Here is a 13,627-nt window from a genome sequence, read left to right as displayed (position 1 = left end):
TTCCTTACTCACAAAGAACTGGCAGAATCTCAACTTTTCAATTAAGTCTAAATTGCTTACCAGCATTGAACCCAGTCCCAAATCTAAACTTCTTGCGATTTCTTTTCTCCATTATAAACACATTTATCAGTAATAAACTAACTAAAAACAGCCATTTCTAATTTAAAGATTCTGACTGTCTGGTTTGGGAATTGCGCCGTCTCGGATCTTAAGACCCTGCAACGGATAGTGAGGACAGCCGAGAAGATCATCGGGGTCTCTCTTCCCTTCATTAGAGCCACACACAGCATCCGAAAGGTTAACAGCATTGCAGAGACCCCACACACCCCCTCATCAAACTCTTCTCCCTCCTGCCATCTGGCAGAAGATACCGGAGCATACAGTCTCTTATGGCCAGATTGTGCAAACAGTTTCTCCCCCGAAGCCATCAGGCTCCTTAACACAGTATAATCAGACTCTTTCCCATCTGAATTTCTTTCACTGCGAGAAAAACGTCCATTATTTTATCATTCTTCTATTACATTGTAACTTGCGTGTTTTGCACTTTTATACATTTTTTGCCGTGTACAAGTGTATAGTTTGTGCTGTCCATGTAGCACCCTTAGTCCTGGAGGAACACTGTCTTGTTTTTACTGTATCAGTTGTATATGGTAGAAATGACAAATAAAAACTCCTCTACTCTAATTTTGGTTGGTCTGGCTACATTAAGTACACTAGTAATAGATGTATAATAAATAATACAAAGCTGAATCATGCGTCTCCTCCTTTATAGAGCAACTCTGCAATTCCCTTCTGCCCATGAACTTATCCCTTAGATATCTGGTCAAAATTGAATTTGGCTTCCTCTTCAAACATTAATTTCCGATTGTAAGTATGGTTATATCTTTTCCTGCATTTCAAATCTAACCATCTGTGGGAAAGATATGTTTTTAATTACTGTGTTGATTTTATCCATGCACTTGTGATATTCAGTTTCTAGTCCACTTCATGAAGCATAATTTGGAACTTTAAGTTAGCATTAAGTTCAGTAATAAAGATGAAGTACAACTTTTGTTTACTAGGAGAAAGTGAGAATTGCAGATGCTGGACAGTCAGAGTCGAAAAGTGTGGCGCTGGAAATCAACAGCAGGTCAGGCAGCATCCGAGGAAGAAGAATCGACATTTTGGGCATTAGTCCTGTATCAGGAATGTGAAAGGGGAAGGTGAATGAGAGGTAAACAGGAGGGTGGGAAGGAAGCTGAAAAGGATGCAGGTGGGCGGGGGTGGTTTAATTGTGATAGTTCAATGGGGAGGGTGGAGCGGATACGTGGGAAGGAAGATGGATAGGTAGGACAAGCCAAGAGAGCGGTGACAAGTTGGAGGGTAGGATCTGGGATGAGGTGGGGGGAGAGGAGATTTGGAAATGAGTGGTCGACATTGAAACCGTGTGGTTGCAGGGTTCCATGGCGGAAGATGAGGTGTTCTTCCCCAGTTGTCAGGTGGCTTAGATTTGGTGGTGGACGTGGCCCAGGACTTGCATGTCTTTGGGGGAGTGGGAGGGGGAGTTGAAGTAGTCGGCCACAAGGCGGTGGGGATGTTTGGATTATGTGCTCCAGAGATGTTCCCTGAAATGGTCCGTGAGCTGGCGTCCTGTCTTGCCGATGTAGAGGAGACCACATTGAGAGCAATAGACATAGTAGATGAGATGGGTAGATGTGCAGGAAAATCTCTGCCAAATGTGAAAAGATCCTTTGGGGTCTTGGACTGAGGTGAGGGTGCAGGTTTTATACCTCTTGCGGTGGCAAGGGAAGGTACCGGGTGTGAAGGGTGGATTGGTGGGGGGTCGTGGACCTAACAAGGGAGTCATGGAGGGAATAGTCTCTACAGAACGCATATAGGGGTGGGGAGGGAAATATATTTCTGGTAGTAGGGGTTTGAATGTAGGTGGCAGAAATGGCAAAGGATAGTACCTATATCCAGAGATTAGTGGGGTTAACGCGTTTAGAGAAGATTTTCAGCTCAGGTTCAGGTTCTGGATGTAGGTTTGCTCGCTGAGTTGGAATGTTCGTTTTCAGGCATTTCATCACCAAACTAGGTAACATCTTTAGTGAGCCTCCAGATGAAGCACTGGTGATGTAGCCCGCTTTCTATTTATATGTTTGGGTTTCCTTGGGTTGGTGATGTCATTTCATGTGGTGATGTCATTTCATGTTCTTTTTTTTTCTCAGTGGTGGTAAAATAGCATAAAAGTCAACGTGCTTGTTGATAAGAGTTCCGGTTGGAATGCCATGCGTGTCTCTGTTTGGCTGGTCCGAGGATGGATGTGTTGTCCCAGTCAAAGTGGTGTCCTTCCTCATCCATATATAAGGATATTCGTGAGAGAGGGTCATGTGTTTTTGTGGCTAGTTGATATTCATGTATCCAGGTGGCTAGTTTACTGCCTTTTTGTCCAATGGAGTGTTCTTTTACAGTTCTTGTGAGGTATTTTATTTATAGGGACTTTCAAGTTCATTAGCTGTTGTTTTAGTGTGTTGGTGGGTTTATGGGCTACCATATTGCCAAGGGGTCTGAGTAGTCTGGCAGTCATTTCAGAGATGTCTTTGATGTAGGGAAGTGTGCCTAAAGTTTCTGGACGTGGTTTGTCTGCTTGTTTGGGTTTGTTGCTAAGAAATCGGCAGACTGTGTTGATTGGATACGTGTTCTTTTTGAATACACTGGAGAGATGATTTTCCTCTGCTCTGCAGCTTCGTTTGTGGATATTGGGATGATTGCTTCTGTAGTTCAATATTTGGTCCATATGTGTTGTTTTCCTTAGATGCTGGTTTGAAGTTCTCCATTGGCTGTTTGCTCTACTGCGACATCTAGGAATGGCAGTGTGTTGTTGTTTTCCTTAATGGGGTGGAAGGTAAGGACCAGGAGTGTTCTATCTTTGTTGCGGTTGGAGGGGTGGGGTTCAAGGGTGGAGCTGCGGGAAGTGGAAGAGATGTGCTGAAGATTATTGTAGGAGGGGAAATTGCAGTCCTTGAAATAGGAAACCATCTGACATTTCCTTGACTGCAATTTTTGTTTGCTGCTGAGAAATGGCGGTGCAGCCAATACTTGGGTAACTTTTAAAAATTTAAACCCAGCAGTTCACTCTTGAATAGACAGCAATCTAACCGTACATCGAAACAATAACATGCATACGTGATCATGCTTTTCAATGAATGATGAACGCAGTTCACCTTCAACGAGGAATGAATAAACCACTTCCTACATTAAAATAGTGGTTCCAAGTCAAAGTTCTATCATTGATTGCAAAGTACCTTAAACCATCTTCAAAAAAGCAACACAGACTGGCTGTTAATCATGACAGAATTCCACCCTAATCCAATGGTCATCCAGCATCATTATGAAAGCCACTAGGAGTGGAAATTTTAATTGAGCGATTTATTCCTGTCTCTATCCCATTTGTGCTACAGCTGATACCAGGTAAGTTAGCACAGACTGAACAGTAGAATAGGAATATTCTTGGTTTGTAACCATATTAGAAGCTGGCAACAGACATCTTTGAAATTGTTTCATCAATAATTAATCATCATCTAGGCTAACTTTACCATCACAATTCTTCCTTTTGGATTTGCATCTCCACAGGGAATTTACTGGAATTAAGATTTATACATTGCTTGGGTAATGCATTGAAAATCAAGTGCCACTGTTCCTGGAGTCATCACAAAAGTTAAAGACCTTAAACAGTATGTAAAATTCTCTAGTTTACCTAACTGTTACATCTAGGTTAACAAAGCACAGACCAAGTTTGGTATTTAACACAAAATTTCTCATTATTACAATAAATTAGTCTCCAGCTACAGGTAAACATCTATGAACCATCAGCATCCTGGTGGTGGGAATTTGAATAAAGATTTGCACACCTTGTGTCCTTCACTGTGTCTCACACCTGCACACACACAACATGGGTGCTGGGGGAAAAATAAACACTACCCGCAGTTAGAAGGTCGTGTAGGGGTAAAAAGGGAAAAAAATGAAAAGAAAGAAACAAAAATGTGAGGTGCTGCAAAAAAAAAGAACCACCAGCATATAATTCTTTCATGAAGACTCCAATCGCTCATCAACTCCTGCTTACATTCTCTCACACATGGCAAAAAATACGGGTTACAGATGCAGAAAATCAACTGAGAAAGCCAGGTCTGCAGTTCCTGTTCACAAGGGCGACATGGTGGCTCAATCATTAGCACTATTGCCTCACAGCACCAGGGTCCCAGGTTCGATTCCAACCTCTGATGACTGTCTGTGTGGAATAGAGTGATCCTGAAGTTGATGTCAATATCCCTATAGGTATCAAGACAGGTAAATAACATCGTTCAGTAGGTACATTGGATACTTTCCTTTGTGGGTGGCACGGTGGCACAGTGGTTAGCACTGCTGCCTCACAGCGCCAGAGACCCGGGTTCAATTCTCGCCTCAGGCGACTGACTGTGTGGAGTTTGCACATTCTCCCTGTGTCTGCATGGGTTTCCTCCGGGTGCTCCGGTTTCCTCCCACAGTCCAAAAATGTGCAGGTTAGGTGAATTGGCCATGCTAAATTGCCCGTAGTGCTAGGTGCAGGGGAATGGGTCTGGGTGGGTGCGCTTCGGCGGGTCGGTGTGGACTTGTTGGGCCGAAGGGCCTGTTTCCACGCTGTAAGTAATCTAAAACAAAAAGGGTGCAGAGATGAATCTGATGATTCTGGAGTTGGTCAGAATGCTGTTTCTCAGTTGTCCTTCTCTTGATGGTTTGTATGAGGTACAGGGTGACTGGTTCGCTCATAAAAGATCTCCAACTTATCAATTAAAAGTACAACTTCTGAAGGTTGATCTTCTGAAAGATAAACTGATTTTCTTTGCAGTAAAAGGGCCTTCTAAGAGGGTGGTGATCTGAAAGCTTCTCTATATCTTGTTCACAGCCCCAACATGTTCAGGTGCCTGAGAGCCAGCCAATTACAGTGTTATTGACAAACAGAAGGATTTGTCAACTGGTTATTAATCCACAGATTAATCATTTACTTGTATCAACCAAAGATTCATCTATACACAAACCCCTCGGTTCCAGTTTGTCTGCAACTACATTGTAACAACTGCTCAAACCAGCAATTGTATAAATGCTTAAAATGAAAATTACTTACTTTCAAAACATGCGGCAATACTACAGCATACCCTGTTTTTAATACAGTTCTGTACTGACTTCAGTTCAAAAGTAGAAACACAGGAAAAATACAAATACATATTTTTTTAATAGTCATCGAGATGTACAGCTCAGAAACACTGATGCAAAATACTCATTTAGTATCTTCCCCCATCTCCTACCGCTCCACACAAAAGGTCGCTTGCTGATCTTTGAGGGGGCCGTATTCTCTCCCTAGTTACCCCTTTGTCCTTAATGTATCTGTAAAAACCCTTTGGATTCTCCATAGCCCCATTTGCCAAAGCTATCTCATGGCCCCTTTTTGCCCTCCTGATTTTTCTCTTAAGTATACTCCTACTGCTTTTATACTCTTCTAAGGATTCACTCGATGTATCCTGTCTATACCTGAAATATGCTTCCTTCTTTTTCTTAACCAAACCTTACAATCATGATCTAAGACAAGTGAAGCTCAAGCGCATTTTTAAGCAAAACTTAGGAATGATCTCTAAAATATATAACCCAAACACCAGATAAAAGATTTAGTGGCCAGCTTAACCCCAAGGTTGGCTTTCATCCACAAATTTAGGAAGACAAAATATGATGGGCCCCTGATGGCAGGATGATGCCAGAACAACCCAATGAATGTCACTAAGCAAGAAAGTAGATGCCATTTCAAGTGTGTCTCAAAATGCCAGACACTTAGAGGCTTATCCATCAAAAGTGGAAGAACTTGGAATGACTGCCAAATAAACCACTAACATGTTCACGCGTGTAGAATGTGGGAACTGTTGTTTTGAAAAAAATCATAGTCGAAAGAGACCACATCAACATTCACCTTCTACTACCCTGGTTGTTGCCTACTTCTTCAAGAATGGCTTGTTGAAAATTCATAGCAATAAAACACTATCAATTAAACTACAACAAATGTGAGGAAAACCTGTTAGAAATCTTGGGATACATAGGTCAATAGACACCTATTCTTCCCCAAGCAGGTTCTACTCACCATATCATGCCTGAAATTACTTACACATTCTAGCTCAAAATATGTTTCTTCTCATGCCATGAGCCTCCCTTCCTCTGAGCTAGGAGATCTGGGTTCAAGTCCCATCTACCTCACCCACTCCAACTGGGGAGGGAGGGAGGGAGCAGTGGTAGTTTGGTGCACTGACCTCAACACTGCTGAAGCCAGGCATCAACTTGAAGACACCTCCTCCTACTGCCCCTTTGAAATTGACCTCACCAAACCATCATCTCCCAGACCGTACACAATCTCATCTCCTCAGGGGATCTCCCACCCACAGCTTCTAACCACAGCTTCTAACCTCATAGTTCGGGAACCCCGCACTACCCTGTTCTACCTCCTACCCAAGATTCACAAGCCTGACTACCCTGGAAGACCCATCATCTCAGCCTGCTCCTGCCCCACCGAACTCATCTCCACATACCTTGATACTGTCCTCTTCCTCTCCTCTCCTCCCCCACCCCCCTCCACCGCCGCCGAGTCCAGGAACTCCCCACATATATTTGGGACACCACCTATGCCCTCCACCTCCTCCAAGACTTTTGTTTCCCTGGCTCTCAATGCCTCATTATCACTACTGACATCCAGTCCCTATACATCTCGATCCACCATGACGAGGGCCTCCAAACCCTCCATTTGTTCCTCTCCCAGTGTTCCCACCAGAACCTTTCCACTGACCCTCTCATTTAGTTTGCTGAACTGGTCCTCACCCTCAACAATTTCTCCTTTGAATCCTCCCACTTCCTCCAGACTAAAGGGATAGCCATGGGCACCCGCATGGGCCCCAGCTATGCCTGCCTCTTCATCGGGTATGTGGAACAGCTACACTTGCACCATTCCCCATCTTTCCCTCCATTACATTAATGACTGTATCGGCGTCACCTCATGCTCCCACAAGGAGGTTGAACAGTTCATCAACTTTACCAACACATTCCATCCCGACCTTAAGTTCACCTGGAATATCTCGGACATCTCCCTCCCCTTCCTGGACCTCTCCATCTCTATCAACAGCGACCAACTCAACACGGACATCTTCTACAAACCCACCAACTCCCACAGCTACCTGGACTACAGTTCCTCCCATCCTGCCTCCTGTAAAAACACTCTCTCTTATTCCAAAAACCTCCGCTTCTGCCACATCTGCATCCAGGAGGACCAGTTCCACCACAGAAGATACCAGAAGGCCTCCTCCTTCAAAGACTGCAACTTCCCCTCCAACATGGTCGATGATGCCCTCCAGTGCATCTCATCCACTTCCCGCACCTCTGCCCTCCGACCCCACCCCTCCAACCACAAGGATAGAACTGCCCTGGTCCTCACCTTCCATCCCACCAACCTCCGTATACATCACATCATCCTCTGCCATTTCCGCCACCTACAAATGGATCCCACCACCAGAAATATATTTCCCTCCCCACCCCATCCACTTTCCGTAAAGACCATTCCCTCTGCGACTCTCTTGTCAGGTCCACGCCCCCAATAACCCACCCTCCCCTCCCGGCACCTTCCCCTGCCAGCGCGGAAGTTGCAAAATCTGTGCCCACACCTCCCCCCTCTCCTCTGCAAGGCCCCAAAGGAGCCTTCCACATCCATGTGGAAGTGCAGTTTTACCTGATGCGGTCTCCTCTACATTGGGAAGGCAAGACACCTACTTGCAGATCACTTCAGAGAACATTTCCAGGACACCCGCACCAACCAACCCCACCGCCCCATGGCCAAATACTTCAACTCCCCCTCCCACTCCGACAAGGACATGCTGTCCTGGGCATCCTCCATCGCCAAACCCTAACCACCCGATGCCTGGAAGAAGAACACCTCAGCTTCCATCTTGGGACCCTCCAACGACACGGAATCAAAGTGGATTTCACCAGTTTTCCTCATTTCCCCTCTCCACCTTATCCCAGATCCAACCTTCCAACTTGGCACCACCCTCATGACCCATCCTACCTGTCCATCTTCCTTCCTACCTATCTGCTCCACCTTCCTCTCCAACATGTCAGCATTGCCCCCTTCTTCATTTACCTATCACACTCTCAGCTACCTTCTCCCCAGCCACACCACCCTCCTATTTATCTCTCCACCCCCTTGACTCACAAGCTTCATTCCTGATTAAGGGCTTTTGCCCAAAACGTTGATTCTCCTGTTCCGCGGATGCTGCCTGACTTGCTGTGCTTTTTCAGCACCATATTTTCGACTGCCTCAGAGTTGTGTCATGACATGTCTGAACAGGTTGAATAAAATATCTACATTGTATTAGGGCTGTTGTGACACAATGGTAATGACCCTAACACTTTACATTCCTGTACACATACAAACTTATAAGGAGACAAGATAAGGGAAAAAAACAAGAAAAGTCAGTGAAACACAATTCTGGCACCAGTCCAGATTACAAACAGCAATGATATGTTGTTCCTCAATTCCCTTTGAGTCCTTGATTTGGTTCTGGATATACAAATTCTCAACCTTACATTCAGTGGTTGAGGATGCAGCCCTTCATTGACTCTGAAGATGGATTATCCATTTTTCCTTCCAAGAAGGGAATTTACAGAGAAAACAGAGGGAAGCAGCTGCTCAGAATTTTCTTTTGACTCTCCACACGCTGAGAGGACAGTGAGAGAAAAAATTCCTCTTTCATAGACTGGATGCTTCAGTTGTATTGTCCAAACACAAAGTTGTAGTCACTTGCCCAGGAATGAATCAAGAAGCCGTTTCAACACTTAATCCTCCTGACTACACACAACTGGTTTTGGTTGACAAAACAATCGACCATCAGTCACTGGGCAAAGTCGCTCCTTGAACCATACTTGTGCCGAGGTGTGCAGCATCTTCCCCACAGTTCAAAGAAGGCAACTTTGCAGATAGAACATACAATGTGTGCAGGTAACGTTTTAAAAAAAAAGCAACATATTCTTCCACAATTTTTCATTTAAAACAGTATCTTCCCATATTTCAGTCCACAATCCAAAAAAAAGAGGTTTTTACAATACATCCATTCTCAACCTGTCTGTTCCTGCACCTCTTTTAAAATCGTAACATCTAGCTTATAATGCTTCACTTCATTAATACTGCCAAATTTATCACTTTACGGTTCTGTCCATTAAACTTCATTGTTGAAGTGTCTCCCACAACAGCTGTCTGTGTCCTGCTGAAATCTATTACCTTACTAACTGTTCATTACATTCACATGTTAAACCATCTGCATGCTCTACAATACGCATCATAAAGAACAGTGGGTCCTCATAGTGACTTCCTTCCTATCTGAAAAATAATCCCCATCATTACCGCTATTTTCTCTCTCTTAGCCAATTGAATACCCATGCTGCCACTATATCTCTTTAATCCCACATGCTTTAATTTCTCTAAGAAATCTAAAGTATAATAATGATAGAGAGTATGTTGTCAATATCTTCTCAGATTCCAAGCACTGCATCAATATCAAATTGCAAACAGGTGAAGCCTTCTTATTAAGCATCAGTAATACAAAAAGAGCACTTTCTTAAGGATAAACACTGAAAAATTACACAATAAATCTCAAAAGGAAACATGTCAAATTGAAGCTCCAAGGACAGTCATCTGCCATCTGCAGCCCCACCTAGGATAATAGTTACTGCTTGTATGAAACTCCTGACACTGCACACCAAAGGTCACAAAATCAGGTTAACCATAAATTTAAATAGCAAATAAAAGTTTCTTTCATACCTTTGACAAATTCTTAGAAAAGGAAAGCAGCAATTCAAATTGAATTATTCACTCCACATAAACAATAACTAATGAATAACAAACTATTCTGCTTCTTTCAAGCATGAGAACCTCATCTGCCAAACAAATACTGTCATGCACAGGGAAGAGTATAATCGTGGTTATTATTCTGGAGTTGTGATCTAAAGATCACAACTGGAGTTAATGATCCAGAGAAATATGTCAATCACAAATGGGAAATATAAACTCAGTCAGTAAACTAAATCTAGAATTCAAAAGCAGTGTCACAGGCATGTCCTCAAGAGTAGTTCCTAAACTGAAAGTTTTCTATAGTTTCTAGAAAGACTTTCTAGTCTTTCTTGTTTTATGTTTCAACAAGAAAAAAAGTTAGTTTAGTGCTGCTAAATGTTACTTACAGCCGTCAGGGTGTCAGTCATGATGGAGCTTGGTACAGCAGGAAGAGAAAGACCAAGAGGAGCAATTACACTGAACTGATCATGGCAGACAGCAGCAAGTAGGGTCACCATTGCCTCTCAACATGACCAACAGCTTAATGTGAGCAGGAACAAGGGACATCTCAAGCAGGCAGCCTGGAGCCTGATAAGAATGGTTTCAGAACTCAGATAGAATTAGAATCCATACTCAGAGAGTCAAGCATGGGGTTAGGTCATATATCAAAAGGTATGCAACAAGGCAGCCTCAAGTCACACAGCAGGAGAGGCTTTGACAAAATGGTGCCAAGCAGGTAGATGATCATAAAATTAATTTGGCAATGCTCAACATGTTTCCTGACCCCAACAATCTTAAACACAAGTCTTTGCAACTCACAAGGAAATCACAAAGTCATGCTCTGGTCATCCCAATACGGAAAAGCGAATGTGTTTTAAGATCAGATGAGGACATTGATGCCCACTCTCTACTCAATTCTCAGAACATCATGTATATTCACATTCAGCAAGTTACTATCAACTAGCAAACTGTATTTCCTAACAAAAAAAAAATAATTTTAGAAATTCTTTTTATACCACAGTGCTCCACTTGATCTCAAACACTGCTTCAATCCAATTAAGTGATCAACAATCTACAAAATTGATTCCTCCACAGCAACCATTAATACTGCAATCAGCTAACAAGAACAATGATTTACCATGAAATTGTCTAATCTCCCCATGAAAAATAACATTTCCCCATCACCAATTAGGCCCTCCAACCACTGATCTAAACAAGAGCTACCAAAACGTACTCACTCAGAGGTGTAAAGATGCTAATGTCCATTACAGTTGTGGGTTTGTAAACTGCAATTCAATATTAAACTGCTCTGAAACTAGGCCTGCTAGAGACAAAAGGATTTTGTTCAAGTCTGAAAAATTGTTTCAGATATCTACGTTGTTTATATAGCAGTAATTGCTGAAGGACAGACTGCATGGAAATATCAACCAGAACAATATGGAATATGAAAAGCGTTATAAAGAACAAAAGGAATTTTGATAATATTTATTAACTTTATTTCAAATTAAAGCAACTATGTAAAACACTTGCATTAAAAATGCTTGAACATTTGAAGGTTTATTAAGAAATAAATTTATATCTACTTCCTGCATGTACAATTATCAGAAGAAATGCATCACAACTTGTTCGATTTAAATAATATTCAAGGAATTCTCACGCATTTTCAAACATACAGTATCCAAAAATCACATTCAGGTTTAAACATAAAAATACAACCCATGCATGTGCAAAGAAATCCAGTGTTTTTCTTATTTGGATTTATGACTGATCCTCTACAGTGACCTATAAGCAAGCAGAACACAAAAAATAGCCTAAACATAAATAAACCTAGATGAAACATAGTTCTAAAACTGACATGGAAAAAAAATCCTCCTGTTGAAAGGATATTAGAGATTGCTACCAGATACAAAACAGCCAAGCATGGGTTTTGTCATAAAATGCCACATAGAAGTGTTTTCCACCAAACAATATCTCACAATGTGATCTACACAGCGTTATAGAGTCATACAGCATGAAAACAGACTCTTCGGTTCAACCAGTCCATGCTAAACAAAATCCCAAACTAAACTAGTCTCACCTGCCTGATCCTGGCCCATATACCTCCAAACCTTTCCAATTTATGTATCTATGCAAATGTCTTTTAAATGTTGTAATTGTATCTGCATCCACCACTTTCTCAAGAAGTTCATCCAACATGCAAACCATCTTCTGTAAAAAAAAAATTTCCCCATACCATTTTTAAAACTCTCTCCTTTCACCTTAAAAATGTGCCCCCTATCTTGAAATCCCACATCCTAGGGAAAAGACAACTACTATTACCTCATTCTATATTTCTCATTATTTTATAAACTTCTATCAGATCGCCTCTCAATCTTCTACGCTCCAGTGGGAAAAAAATCCCAGCCTATTCATCCTTTCTTTATAACTCAATTCCCAGCAACATCCTGGTAAATCTCTTCTGAACCCTCTCCTACTTAATAATAAATAGAGTTCCATATATATCAAAGGAATCTTGTACAACTGAAACTTAAGCGTATTTACAAACGTTGACATCTTACAAGGTTCTATAAAAGAAATTTTAAAACCATAAAATCATAAGGAATAGAAACAAGCAGAGCCATTCAACCCTTATAGCCTGCTTCACCATTCATGATGATCATTGCAAATTTACTCCCTCAGCAATATCTTCTCACACTATTGGAATACCTCTTGATTACGTCAGTATCTAACGTTCTGTGGATCTCTGATTGAATTGATTCAATAACTAAGCACACTACAGTAGAGAAGCTCTACTCAGAGAAACATCAACTTCCAACTCCGTTAAGAATGTTATAGTTCTACAAGACCACCTTTCATTCTTCTGAACTAGAGGGAAATTACATTAAGCCTACTTAATATTGCCTAGAAAATCTCTCACCCTAATAATCAACCTACTGATGTCTGCTGCGCATCTTCCAATATCCTTCCTTATGAAAGGAGAACAAAACGGAAACAATACACTACATGGTATCACCAAAGCTCTCTATAAATTGCAGCAAGACTTCAATATTCTGATTCATAAATCCATCTGGGGCAATGAAGAACATGCCATTTTCTTTCCTAATTGATTTTCTGTGATTCATTTACAACAGCAACAAGAATCCTCTGATTTCCAAGCTTGTAAAATATTCTGATTGTCTAATATTTCTACCGAATGGATAACTTCACATTCCTCCACATTATATTCATTTGCTACGTTCTTTCACATTCACTTAATCCATCTAAATTCTTTTAGTCTTGTTGCATGCTCCTCACAATGTGCTTTCCCTCGTAACATCAAATCATCAGCTAACTTAGAAATACCAAGTACAAGCAGCTCTGACTGAGTACCAAATTATAAATAAACACACAGATAATTTTAATTATCAAAAATCATGACAGAATAAACTTTAATAACAGGTATTACAACTTACATAAATGTGTCTGAATATCTACCGCTAAAGCTGTAACCTGCAGGATACAGACAAAATGCTGAAAAGTGGGATTAGGTAGAGTGGTTCATTTCTCGCAAGCACAGTCAGAATAGACCAAAGATTTGTTCTGCATGTAACCATTCTGTACTTATTAATATGCTCCATATATAATTTATTAATGGACCATGAATGAAGTGGTGCAATTTAATGGCTATATAGTTGGAAATTTTCTTTTTAATTGATATCCTATAAACACCGATAAAAGTTGTCTCTTTAAATCATGTTTGGTCTTACAAAGTGTGAAATG

At 41.5% G+C, this 13,627-nt stretch overlaps 1 protein-coding gene across 5 annotated transcripts in view; it reads right to left on the bottom strand.

Moving 5' to 3' along the window:
* The window catches only part of LOC122564179 (protein CASP-like), a 601,305-nt gene that overhangs the window by 354,256 nt on the left and 233,422 nt on the right, over positions 1-13,627 (bottom strand). The gene's annotated exons all lie outside the window — the stretch shown is intronic.

The sequence above is a fragment of the Chiloscyllium plagiosum genome, chromosome 28 (genome assembly GCF_004010195.1).
Source record: "Chiloscyllium plagiosum isolate BGI_BamShark_2017 chromosome 28, ASM401019v2, whole genome shotgun sequence".
NCBI lineage: Eukaryota > Metazoa > Chordata > Chondrichthyes > Orectolobiformes > Hemiscylliidae > Chiloscyllium > Chiloscyllium plagiosum.
Note: the sequence above shows the minus strand (reverse complement) of the source record. Positions and strands in the feature narration are given on the sequence as shown.